Here is a 13945-nt window from a genome sequence, read left to right as displayed (position 1 = left end):
ATCTGCTTATCTCGTATTTCCAGGAGTAATGTCGAACTGCACCATAGGGTTCTGTGAAATATAAATGTGTGACAGTCAGTACAACTGACGATGCACTCTGAAATCTTTCCATGCTGGATCAATGCTTTGCGTAATGAAAGCAACCCGGTGATTATAAAGCTGTTGCACGTGGCTCGTCCAAGGTTTCGTCTAATTATTGATGCGAAAGCATCAAATGGCTCATTGAGTGATAAAGCCAGCACCCGGCGTCTGTAGCAGCAAAACAGCACCTAAATTCCCATGGGCTGCGACACGGCGTCACAATCGAGCGCGCCTCGACGGAGCAGAGCGGTCGAAAAGGGAACACCTGCTGCCGCAGTAGCGTGCCAGGTGTTGTGTGAGGGGAAAGAGCATCGCCAAATCACCCTCACTCTCGAAAGCCGGTGTTTTATCCGTGTGTTCCTTGTCCACAGAAGCTCTCGCCTGTGTTCTGACTGCACCTCGGTAAGGCCAAATCAAAATGCGTGATGCGCCTCAACGCACTTGCTTGCCCGCGAGAAGTTAATAACTTGAGGGACCGCTTAACGGCATTCAAATGGGCATCGATGCTTCCACATTCACAACTCATAAGTGCTTAGGTGTGCTTGGATTTTTCATTTTCAATTCAATGTGAGAAATTCAGACACTTCAGGCTTACTCCACGAGATGCCTGAAAATCAATTGCGACAGACAGATTACACATATAAGAATTATGCACTACATCCATCTGCGCCTGCAAGACAGCATTGCATATGAATATTTCCTCTGCTGCGTCATGTGGTTGTGTTTAATGGTTTGCCTTGTATATGGCCAATTAATCTATGTCCGTGGAATGTTTTCTGCCTTGTGCCATTCTTCCTCAGAACAAATGTAAGTCTTGAGAGTTACTTATCAACGTGTAATGAATGACTATTTTGCCGTCATGTTTATGCACAGTGAATAGTAGTCGCACTTGGCACATTGTGTGTGAATGACAGCACTTCAGGTAATGTGTGTTATTTTTGCTTGCAATATTGTTCACTTCCTGCTTTTCACAGTCACTGTGCCTAAAAAGGCGGAAGCATGCTTCTAAAAGCATTGCAGAGTTTCGAGTATACGATGTGCACCTAAAGTGTGCATTGCTGGCAGAAGTTGTGGCCAAAGCAACAAAACATTTTCTAAGCAAAAGCAACACATTCAAGCCACAGTCAATCCCACCGCCACTTTAGTTTGTGCAGGTTCAGCTTATATCTTTATGTAAAACTTCAAGACATACTGAAATGACCTTGTTTAAATCAGTTAAGGCAAAAAGCTGGGCTGGTTGAAACCTAGACAAATCTATACATTTCCAGCACCTCTATTAATTGTATTTTCTTGAGTTACTTTTCTTCTTTAAGTGATGGAAATGCCACAGGACAGGACTTTCCACACTGAAACATTCTGCATTAGCTAGAGTACAGTCCATGTCCATGTGAGTCCATGTTAAACAGAGTACAGAGTGGTGTGTTTGAAGCTCACTGAGCAATTTCATGTTGTTTTCAAATTGTTAGACTACAGTTGACACCCTTTATTACAAGCATGAAGGGACCTTGAAAAACTGTTCGTCTTATTTGAAGTTGACCTCACACCTTTCTTTTTGCTCCCAGTCTTCTCTATAGTGGAAGAGCTTTATAAAAAAGCACTTTTCTTTTCAACTGATGCAGCCATAATGTATTCTAGGTTAATACAGTAGTTTGATGAGCAGAACAATCTCCTTGATTTATTAGTTTGGTGTGTCAGAATATGCACTTCATTTTGTGATGCAGTCGTTTTAGCGAGTTCTTAAACCAAGGTGAAAGTGAATTTTAGGGTATTGTAACATTCTGTTCATAGCAGTTGATTCATGACAACTTATGTTTATAAACCCTCCCCTGCTGACTTAGCCCTACTGTTTTTGGGAGTCTTGAATACCCCCTTCCACACGGAAACCTGTGTTTGCTAGGTGAACTGAATTAGTGATTTCAGAAAGCTGGCGTGTACGTTGGAGATGAAGCAATGTCGGAAGCTTTAGTAAAATTGAGGTGTAAGATGTTAGCAGAGGTGGCAGTAGTACTTGTGGGCTCAAGGACACGCTAGGCACGGTGAAAATCATGACAAACACTTTAAAAATCCCTACATTCAGGCAAGTTTTGTTCAAGGGTTATCGAGTTACTCCTCCATACGAGATATGGACTGTTGTCACTCTGTCTGTAGCTAAGATCACCTCCACATATGCTTATATCATCAAGCTTCTGCAGCAAATAAGACAATGCTGGATTCACAATCGCCATGTCTCATAATATACATCACAGTGGCATGTTTCCACAATATGGTGTGCATTTTCTCTGGTTGTGTGCACCGTATGTGTGAATAATGTTGATCAGAGGTCAGTCTTGTGCACATGTGTATCCTACCATTTTGCTGCTATTTACTTTGCCTTCTCTCAGTTATTTTAGTGCTTCAGAACACACTAAATTCTAATGAACTGCATGTCACCTATGGGGCACAAAATATTTTGTTCTGAAACTACAGATTTCTTGACAAATAAAAGCTTCTTCACTTTATTGAGGCCTGTTGTTGATAAAGTACCATAAGGTCTATGTAATTTTAAGGCAGTATAATAAAAGAAATGACGTACACAAATTGTGCTCTGCTAATAACTTCGTTACCTGTAACTGTACTAGTATGTGTGTGCTTAGTTTTCAGTTACTACCTTTTAGAGGTAAACACCTTGCAGCTTAGTCATCAGAGCTGTGCTACTGGTGTTGTATAAGTAGTGCTGATGTTTGCAGACCAGCAAACATTTATCTAACAAACCATTCTGCGATAATATACATAGTAGCTGCGACCTTCGATAAGCCCGAATGGAATCTGAAAGACTGTTGCCGAGCGTCGCGTTCAGGGACCATTGAGGTAGCGAACTGGGTAGTCAGCATTGGTCAGAATGGCTAGCACGTCGGGCTGCTGTTCTGAGTGAACAGGGTTTGAACCGATTGGACCAACTCGGATCACTGGGTATGTTACACTGCGTACCGATGTGCCGCTCTTCAATAAACCTCTTCGACGCTGATGATGTGCTGCTCTTCAACAAACATTTTTGATGCCAATTTGGGTAACTAGGTCCATTTCCACTGGGAACGTGGCGCTCTACAATTACAAAAAGATAGGCAGACCCCTTCTCACAATGACTGTCGACGGTAATGCATTTAGCATTGAATTAAGTATAGCGACACAATGTATTACCGCCATCAAAATGAGTTATGTATGAGGTGTGCACTGCAGGCGGGACTCCTCTTTCCCGCATCCCTGAGAGCACTTGACACCATCTAGTGGTGACACCGCAAGGACTCCGAAATGCATGGCGCACCCGTGCATGGTGAACTCTGAGAAACGCGTAATGCAGCAGCCTGGCTCTTCTCTCGGCCTTATCTCTGGACCCGCTGCACAATCTAGTGGTGTTGCTGAGAAGTTAGGTGCACCGGTGCCTGCGAACGTTGAGAACTGTTCCCTCGTTTGCCACACACCCACTGGCATATACTCAATAACCCACTTTGGCGAGAGGTTCATTGAAGAGCGGGACATACCCAGCGCATTTGTGGTGCGGCCTGCTGAAGTGTCGGGCTGCTTTCCTTGAGAAACTCTTGTGAAATCGATTCGATTTCACTCTGCATTGGGTAAATTTAAGGGATCTTTTTCGTCATTGTAGAGCGGCACATGCTTAGTTACCCAAGCTGATGTCAAAGACATTCATTGAAAAGCGGCATGCACCTACTGGCACATACCCAGCAATCAAAGTAGGCATCAAAGAGATTCATTTAAGACCAGTACAGACTGAGTGGCACATAGTACCTACCCAGTTCTCCCTAACCACATGAATTAGCTGCAAGCATCACCATTGAAGGCCCAGAACTGCCAGACGTCCGAGATGCCACTGACAATGACCGACGCGTTTTTCAAGCTTTTATTGCGAAAGTGGTGGGGTGTTGCAGCAAGAAACCCAGGCGGATGTAACAGTTTGGAATGTGGTTGAGAATGCCTACATATATTTGTGGCAGTTTAGTTTTATTGGTACGAAGGACAGTGATGCTCACTTCTTGGTTCATAATTCCTTTATTAGTTTAGTTATGTGGTAAATGGTCAGGATGTGTAAGGTGCCCGGGCTTGTACATATTCAACCAATTGTGTGTAGCAGCCGTAAATTCATACTATCTTGATATGTCAATGTCATGCATATCGTCATGGCCAATATCGAAGCTCCCATATACACCTTCCCCGTGTGCCGACAGTGTTCAGCATAGATTCGACTTCCTGGTGTGTGTGTGCTTAATTAAGAATTGATATGTTATGCCTAGTGCACAAGTGCATGTGTTTTACATCATTTTCCACGTCTGCGTTCCGCAAGTGCGGTTGAGCAGCTAGATTTTGTAGGTTTTACTTCAAGTACTCTAAACTGCCGCATAGTTTCTCAACACGTTTTATGTAGTCCTCTTTACTTTTGTCTCTTCAGAAATCAGACTTTCGTCCTTGTGTAAAGTGAAATAACTGTTTGCATCTTCGTCACGATTGTTGGAATCAAGGACACAAATAAAAAATAAAGATGACTACAGCTCCTAGCTCCTCTATATTCAATGCCTGCCCCCCCCCCCCCTAGAAATTTAGACCCCCCCTAATTTCAATTCCTGAGGAGTCCCCTGTAGGCCACCAGTGCTTTATTTTATCGCGATAGCAATTATATGCAGTTCAGGCGCATTTTTGTCGTTGTCGTCGCCGTGATGTTCCGTATGAAGTCCACGGGTGATAACACCGTCGCCTTGCGCTGTGTGCGCGAGGGGAGCCGACAATCGTGGCTCAAATCTCGCGCGCGCAAGGCAGGAAAGCGGGAAGGAAACGCGCCGTCTTCCGTCGCGCGAAAGGCCCCTGGGTTAGGGGAGGGAGGGTGCGGCCATAGAATAAAGAATTTTGAACCGTGAGGGCATAAGTCACGTGGGAGGTCCATGATGCGGAACGTTATTTTGCCTTTACGATTGGTAAACAACAGTCGGTACTCGAGAGTGCTATATATAATCAAGAGCATTAATTTTTATACTGGACGGTGGAGGTACTATGCTGGTTTATTTAGCAGCGCCGCGGTCGCTTTTCTCACCTTTTGTGGCGATTTGTTGAACTTAAAGAGTGCGCAGGTTCTAGCTGGTAGCGTTTCCTCGCCTGGGAGCGAGGGGTGGCAAGGCTGCAGCTGTCATATTCACTCGTTTCGTGACTGTGTCCGTTCTATCCATTTCTTGCCTCCTCTCGGTTCGGCCCTCCTGCTTCTTACCTCCCCTTGAACTGTTGCAGGTTAGGAGAAAAGAACGCGCTTGCAGCTTCTGCAGTGCTTTTGCGGGGGATCACGGGTATATAATTACAGCTGGCCAGAGGGTATTGTGTCAACGCCCAGGGAGCTCCAGAGGGCAATGTGCACATGCGACGCGATGGAACGGTCCGAACGAGTTTCTCGCGTCGCCTTTCCTCTCTGCTACGCTCCTGCCATGTAACTCCACGCTCTGAACCACCGCCACACGCGACGCGTGCAAGATAGCTACAACAGCAGCAGTGGAAAGGTCGAAGGAAAAGGTTAACTCTAAAGGTTCTTTAAAGAGCGGCACATACTCAGTGATCTATAAGTTTGTCTGCAGCGGTTGATTTCGAACCCTGTCCCCTCTGCACAACAGCCCGATGCGCCCATTCGACCACGGGCGGACTACTCAGTGACCCAGGGGGAAAACGGTTAGTTAGGTTTTAACATACATACATAGATAACCTGCGAAAAGTGCTGAAGTACCCTAAGAATTAATGTTAATGCATTAAAAGAAACTAAGTTATATATGTGCCGTGTCCTGCCCTCGCGCGCTGGTGTACGTGAATAAATCAGGTTAAAGTTACCGCCTGTGTCGTCGAGGCTGGTCCGAATGCAAACCCTTCAAAAGCGCACATAAACTTTGGGGTCTGATATGTAGTGTTTTATGACTGAAAAGTTAGTTTCCCGTTCGATCTCGTCATAAACCTCCGAGCCGCCCCCAGAGGCCCTGGCAACAGTCACCAACGCCGCGCGCGTTCGGTGCGAACGCGGGCAGAACGGCGACGGCGTCGACAACAGTTCTGCGCGTTGCTGGTGCTGCTGCATGTCCAAGTTTATACAGCTGATAAAACTACTATCCTTACTCCATATAGCTCTCTACTAAGTTGCTATCGCAATTGATGCTTCGCCTTTCGGGTGAAACTGCGACATTTTATTAGCGATCAACACGACATGCTGGTGTACTGACGTCCACGCTCGCGGTCCGAATGCAAACCCTTCAAAAGCACACAGAAACTTTGGGGATTGATATGTAGTCTTTATATGACTGAAAAGTTAGTTATGAGATTTAGCTCTTTGCAACAGAAGAACAACATATTCCGGCTGGCAGTGTTTATGTATTTCAAAGCACCCGCGTCTTACGTGACACGCCACCTTCGATCACGTGAGTTTCGATAAGGCTATCATGCGCTTTGTTTTTGCTTTGCTTCTCCTTTTTTCACCTCCTTATGTTCCCTACAGGTTCGCGCCGGAAACCCAATGGATTTGACAGAAATATGTTTCGCATGTCTTGTTCCCTGAGATTTTTTATAGGGAAGCTCCATCGTGAATCGCAGCAGCAAGAACGAGCTTTTGACCGTCGTTTTGACCGGGACCTCAACTGTAACCTTTCTATAATCGCGGTTTTGACTGTCGATGGAAACACCATGCATGAGCAGCATGTGTTCGTGTTGCATTCTGATGACTGGACGCCAGAGTGTGTTGTACACTCAGCCGACGGACGGTGAATGCCAGTGCTATTTTTTTGAGCTTATGTGATGAACAGCAAAGTTGTTTCTCTGTCTCTCTCTCTTTAAGCGAATAGCTTTCTTTTGCATTTTCGCCTGTTTTCTAACCCGATCCGGATCGAAATTCTCGACTGCGATTGTCTCCTTTGCGCAAGCTACTAGAAAGAGCCAATCGCGGTCGAGAATTTCGATCCGGATGGGGCCCGATCGCGACTTAAAGTGTACATAGGATGGCGACCGATTACGGGGCCTCTACAAAGGTACGTACAGAGCGGCCCACTGTTAAAGGGAACACCGGAGCGCGTGGCGTCTGCTCCGCGCCACCGTCGGCCGGCGACTGCAACAAGTTTCGCGCAGGCGCAGTGAGCGGGGTGGGCGGTGCTATTTCGTTGTCTGGAAATTCTCAGGCAATTAAAAATTGCACAACAATGTTAGGGCCCACAGTCTGAAATTGTTATTTCACTGGCACTAGCACCCCCAGTTTTCTTTACGGAAATAATATTTCACTGGGCCCATTCACCCCATTTGTCTTGTCTTGACACTAATGCTATGAGATGCCTTAGCTGCAAGGGCACATAATTTTTCTTCTGCTTAGATTGTGTTGCCTTGTGGGATGCGTTTCTGCATGTTGCACTCTCGTATATAGTTACAGCACAGTCTGAGTAGTTCAAGTGCAGTGCTTTTGCTGTCACTGCTTGACTAAATGGTGCAGTAGGGTTCACTGTGCTTGATTCACCACAGCAATTATTGGTCCTTGTAAAGTAGTTTTGGAGAAGTCTTGTTGTGGTCTGATAAAGCATTTGGAAAGATTTGCATGCACTGTTGGTAGTAATATTTTGTTTAGAGAAGAGGAGGGAGCTAGGGTGCCATGGAAAAAGCTTTCTTGCAGCCTATTTATTTTATCTATACAACCGAGGAAAGTAACTTTATTTGTGACTGGTTCTATTCACAAGCTTGTGGCCTGTTGCACATTTGCACTGTCCTATCATGCTGTCATGAAATTCGAGCACAATGTGGCAGCATGCGCATTGTTTGATGAGGGGTCCAGAATGAGCACACCGCATGCTAATGCAGCTAACTAGGGGCTGCATCTCGAAATTGCAGGTTGCTTAGATGAAAAGGGAACGCAATGCGAGACGCGACATGTAGTCAGACGCAACAATGGCTTTCGACCACCTTTTTTTTTTTTTCCTTGACGGTGTGAATTAATTGGCTTATCTCACTGGAGCTTAAATTCTTGAGATACTTCAAACGCCATTAATAGTGCAGCAAACGGTATCATGGGTGACTCGGCACAACATTTGCCTAATGCTGTTGTGAAGCACACAACATGAGTTGCCTGTGTTTCTGGCACAAACACGAGATCAAGCACTAATTCCAGAGCATCGTTCAGTATGTTACAGCTGAAGTCTCCGGATATGCTTGCTTCGAAGCATATTTGGAAACTTTAACAGCACCCAGTGTCCAGTGCATTGAGTAGAATCAAAATAACTTTGACGTTTGAGCAGCTTTAATACTTCCATAGAATGCAAAAGCTACTAGCTCTTGCATAGCATTTTGCAGAAGGCCTAACCCTTGAACTCCCAAACCCTAAATGTTATTTGGGAGTGTAGAAATGGCGGCCAAAAGTGGCTTTTTGTGCCTAAACACTCTTACTTGTTTTGTATGCCTTGCTGATAGCATCCCCTGACTTAGGCTTGCCTACTTGTAAAGCTCCCTATGTCCTAAAAGTACTTATATCGGCAAATTTCAGGCAGCAGGTTGCTTGGCTTCATTTGGCAGATACAAACTAATTTCAGCACCTGTGGTTGATTTAGGCACCTCTCTCCCTCCACTCCACCTCAAAATTTGTATTTTACGTCATCTTTGTCAGCTAGGTGCAAAACTTGCATATGCTGAGGAAGAGCATCTTTTACAAAAGAAATATTAAATATTCTAGGTGACCAACAAAGACAAAGCTTGCCTACAGTATATTTATAAGTACGTGCATTATACATAAAAATTTATGAATTGCAAAAAATGTATTTTTCATTTGGCATTTGTTCGGGTGAGGGCTAAGGAGTTGATCGTGATCCACCAATCTTCAAGTGGCTTGTTTAGCGTGCCAAAGCAATACTGTGGCTATCAGACACCCTAGCAGACTTGTTCATATTAATTTTCTTTACCTGTGGTTTTTAATATCACCCAAGTCTAAGCACATGAGCATTTTTGTATGCACTCAGTTCAGGGAATGTGATTGTGGCAACAAGAAATTGAACGCATGACCTCGAGCACAGCAGCAGCATAGCCACTTAGCCACCATGTCGGGTTAGGAAGTGCAGAGGTAAAGACAAAGTGCATTTTAATACCCAATGCCACATATGCCACCCAATCTCTGAAATCCCTGTGCTTGATACTCTCGTCTTTTACAGATGCCACAACCATTTCACAGGCCAGCAGAAGGAGGACAGCATCAATGGAGCAAATTGAACATTTACAGAAAAAAAAAACTTTTGATCTTGGTTGTGTAGATGTACAAGCCCAGTGTGTGCAGTGCTTTGCAGTTACTCCTATGACCTGTGTTTAAATTTCTGCCAAGAGCTGACAATTTCGCCTGGGCCTGGTCTGCAAAGACTAGGCATAGGTGTCATGCTACCGAATACATTTCTCGCATTCGGCTCAAAGAAACTACATGCACGGAATTGCCATATTGCAGTCCACCACATACCTGCTGGGCATTTGCAGATTAAACCAAAAAAATCCAAAAAGACACTCTCTGTTCAAAAATTTGACAGTTTGGATTTATTTGAAAAACTCTGAATTTTGGGACCCTCACTTGTGGTCACATGCCATGCCTTCGAGAGACGCGGCATTATCGTTGTGCTTGAGTAGCTTGGGACCTGGGGTCCACAGGTTGAAAATGGGGGTGAAAACAGAAATGGGGTGAACAGAAAGGAAATGGGGGTGAAAAACAGATCCGCATGGGCAGACTGTGTAGTGCGTGTGACTCCTCGCAAGACCTGCTCATCAAACTGAGGTTCGTTCAGTGGAATTGCACATCTGCGACAACTTTTGCCACGAACATCACCTGCATTGACATTGTAAAGGAGGAGTGGCACTGCGGCATCATCAAGCAAACTCCTAGAGTACTACGTCACTGTTGCAGAACAGTGGAGCCATACCGTGCAGCGAAACGTTCCTCACAAATTGTGGTTGCAGTAGATCGGCAAGTCATCATCATCAGCAACTTCACATCGTGAACCCAAGCATGAAGATGTAGCTGTTGATAGCATTCGACACATTTGAGTAAATGCTTTCTGCTGTTTCACCACTGGGGTGCGACACTGCCATGCAGGCAATGTAGTGTCATCATGATCAGGAGCGTGCCATCATGAAATCATCAAGCACCTAGTTTTGTGCAAGGTGCATTTCCGAGCAGACCTGTCCTTTCTAGTACTGTATTTGAGCTGCCTTTTACTGTATGCAGTGTGAACATTCAAAGAGCATTCTCGATGCTTTATTCCGTGAATTGGAAAAAGTGTGATGCAAGTTTGAAAATGGCAGAAGGAAAGGTGCTGGAGGATGCAAGTCTGACGGATGGAAGAAGATACTTGCCTCCATATCAGTGCTTACAACTGCTAAACTGCATTGTATTTTGCATTAAGTACTAATTCTCGCCTTGGTATTTGACTAATATCAAAGCAGCTATCAGCTGTATGGATAGCAGTGAAAGAAAGAGTTCTTGTCATGTTTACCAAGACATGTGTACAAAGTTTATAACTGTACTGATATTGCTGTCTGCTGTTAGCAAATAATTGTGCTAGTTCCTGGTGCATGAAATGCTAGGGAGGATAACAGTAGTCATTGCGTTGAAAGCTAAGAGATCAGCAAGCATGCAGGATCGATGTAATCCAGGGTTTTACGGAATCCCGTCTGGTAGGGAAGAGGCATGACGAAGAAAGCAAATGCCGACCAATAAAAAAACGTTTATAGAAAAATTAAAAGACGTTCAGGCTCGTCTGGGAGCTGTGTGGGAGCCTGAATGTCTTTTAATTTTTCAATAAAAGTTTTTTATTGGTCGATGTTCCCTCTTTTCATCAGGATTGACATACATGCAGCGTGTTCTAGCATACTTTATGCTGTCATCAAACTTTCCATGCATTCCCTAGCGGTTACCAGCGCTTGCAGACTTTTTTATGTGGCAGATGTAAGAAATGCAAATTGTGCAGTTGAACTTCCCACACAGTGTAGTCTCTGCACTAAATTGAATCATCTGTTTTGCAGGCACTATCAGATGGCAGCACAGTGCTCAGCAACACATAGACAACTCGTCTGCCACTCAAGCGGGACAACGTTTCTCACACACAGAAGTTACCAAAAGTGTCCTGGGCCCCTCCAAAAATGTGGACGTCGAGCAGCTCACTTGCAGCTACTGCAACAAGTCCTTCACAAAGCGTTGCAGCCTTATCGTTCACCTCCGCATCCACACCGGCGAGAGACCCTTTCGCTGCCACCTGTGCCCTCGGGCCTTCGTGCAGAAAGTGAACCTCAAGCATCACGTGCGGACGCATACCGGGGAGAGACCGTTCCAGTGCCGCTTTTGTCCCATGGCCTTTGCGCGCAAGTTGCCGTGGAGATACCATGAGCATCGCATGCACTCAAAAGGGACCGCAGCTCCTTGAAGGGCTTACTGCATATCGGTGATTGGTAGTGAGCGATGTGAGAAACCTTTGCAATCAGGATGCTTTTGCCTACGTTAAGTTCCTATGACATTGTCAGGACGATGAGCACAGGACGATGAGCAAAACGAGAATAAGGTGAGAGCAGGAGCCAACGTTTCGACAAGTGGACTTGTCTGCTTCAAGGCGACACATCGTCTTGAATTTCCATCTCCCGCATTCCCCGTGTTTTCCCTATGACATTGTCAGACATTGCAAGAGGACTGTGTTTGTGCAGACTTGAATGGATTATGGACACTAAAGCGGAACAATAAATCAGCTTAGCGAATCAGTGAAATTGCCAAAAATGTGAGTTCTGAGGGAATAAGTCATTGAAGTGTTTCTCCAAAACATTGATTTTGTCATTTCCTTGGCAAGTGGTTTATTGCTAAAAAATGGAAACGAAGGACTAACTACCATTTTTTAAATTTTATGTCAGAATGCCACTGCCAGTTTGTTAGTGTATCGTCATGGATTCCAAAGTATTTTTGCGTATTTGGGCTCGTGTGGCTCAGTGAAATTCCTCAAAACTTGTCTCTTTTAGAATACAGGGTAGTAAATTCTTACTGACAAGAAAACATTATGGAGACTGGATTACATGCCGTCACAATCCCTGTCACGGCGAGGTAATCTGGGAATATCAAGGTGGCAGTGCCACTTGTTATTTGTTCTTCCATGTTTTCAGATTTACCAAGTGTCCTCTCATAATAAGAGCGGCTTTTCTGGTACTGTAGGAGCATAATTCAGTCATACACATCAACTTGTTTTTCTATTTAGTGTGATTTTAAGAATAAACAATAATAAAGCTACTTTAGCAGCATTCCAAAGGCCTGGAGAGAATGGCCATGGCTAGGCATATAGGAAGCTTGGATGTTATGGCAAGCCAATTTGGATTCCTGATAGGACGGTAAAAAACTGTGATTTAATCCTATCTGCTGAATTTCATATAGCAATAATTTTGAAGCTGCGCAATGGAGTATTGTAAAATATAAATGTGTGACGGTAGGTACAACCGACAGCACATTCTGATGATTGATATTGTTATAGAGATACTTGGAAGAGACAAACGTGTGGGTGTAAAGCAATGAAAAAGTAGAGGCAGGCCATTTGCTGTATTTGTTAGTGTGTAGTAACGTTACGTGTCTATCTTCACATGAGAATAGTTTGTATGTGCATCATATGATTACTCTCCATACCAATATCTTTTCACACTAGATCAAGGCTTTGTGTGATGAAAGCATCCTGGTCATTATAACGCTGTTGCAGTTGGCTTGTCCAAGGTTACTGCTAGTAAGGAATTTTTCAATTCATTTTGAGAGATTCATGCACTAAACACATACTCTGTGAGATGCCTGGAAATCAATTGCAGTGGACTAATTACATTCGACAGTTCTGCACTACCTCCATTTGTGCCTGCAGGACATGTTGACATGAGTTGAACTGTCAGTGTTCATTATGTACTTTACACTGCTGTGCTATGTGGGGGTGTTTAGTGGCTTACCTCGTATATGTCGTTATAATATATTTGCTTGGCGCCATTCTAGCCTCAGAGGAAATATAGGTCATGAGAGTTCCTCATCAAATTGTAATAGATGAGATGACCATTTCGCTGTCATGTTTAGGCACAGTGATCAGTAGTTGCACTTGACGTAATCATTATGGATAATAGTGTTTGAGGTAGTGTTTGCGTTTTATTTAGGCATGCATTGTTGTTCACTTCACACAGTCATTGTGCTTGGAATGGTAGAAGAATTCCTAAATTTCTTAGGGTACTTCTGAACGCTGAATATAAGTCACACAATATGCACCGAAAATGTGTATTGCTGGCAGAAGTTATGGCCAAAGCAACAACAAAATTTCTAAGCAAGTCATTGGAGGTACAGTTAACCTGGCTACCATTTAGTTTGTGCATTTTGATGTTTTATCCTTGCATACGATTTCAAGACATAATGTAATGACCTTTTTAACAGTAGTTGGGCTGGTTCGAACTTAGACATCTAAAACATTTTCAACACGTGTCTTGTTGTTTATCCTTCTTGTAAAGTGTTCTTTTCCACCTTTAATGGCTGGAAATGTCACAATACCTTCTGCATTGCAACCTTCTACATTAGTGCCAAAGGGTGTAGATGTACTGGCTTCCTTTTTTGTTTAAGATGAGAGCTAGGGTTAGAAAAATTGCATATTGCTTTTTAAAAATTCTATTTTAGATTTCGATTGCAAAATTGCATTTCAACATCCTATTCTCACGTGTAAAAGATTAAAGCGTTTCTCCAACCTGAAGACTGCGAAAAATGATTCTCATTGATGATTGATAGCTGTAGGGCCTTTATTTTCCCATTCATTCTCTACTGATGAGACTCCCAACCACATGTTTTCCCAAGATAGTGAGCTTT

Source organism: Dermacentor silvarum, chromosome 10 (assembly GCF_013339745.2).
Source record: "Dermacentor silvarum isolate Dsil-2018 chromosome 10, BIME_Dsil_1.4, whole genome shotgun sequence".
NCBI classification, from domain to species: Eukaryota; Metazoa; Arthropoda; class Arachnida; order Ixodida; family Ixodidae; genus Dermacentor; species Dermacentor silvarum.
Note: the sequence above shows the minus strand (reverse complement) of the source record.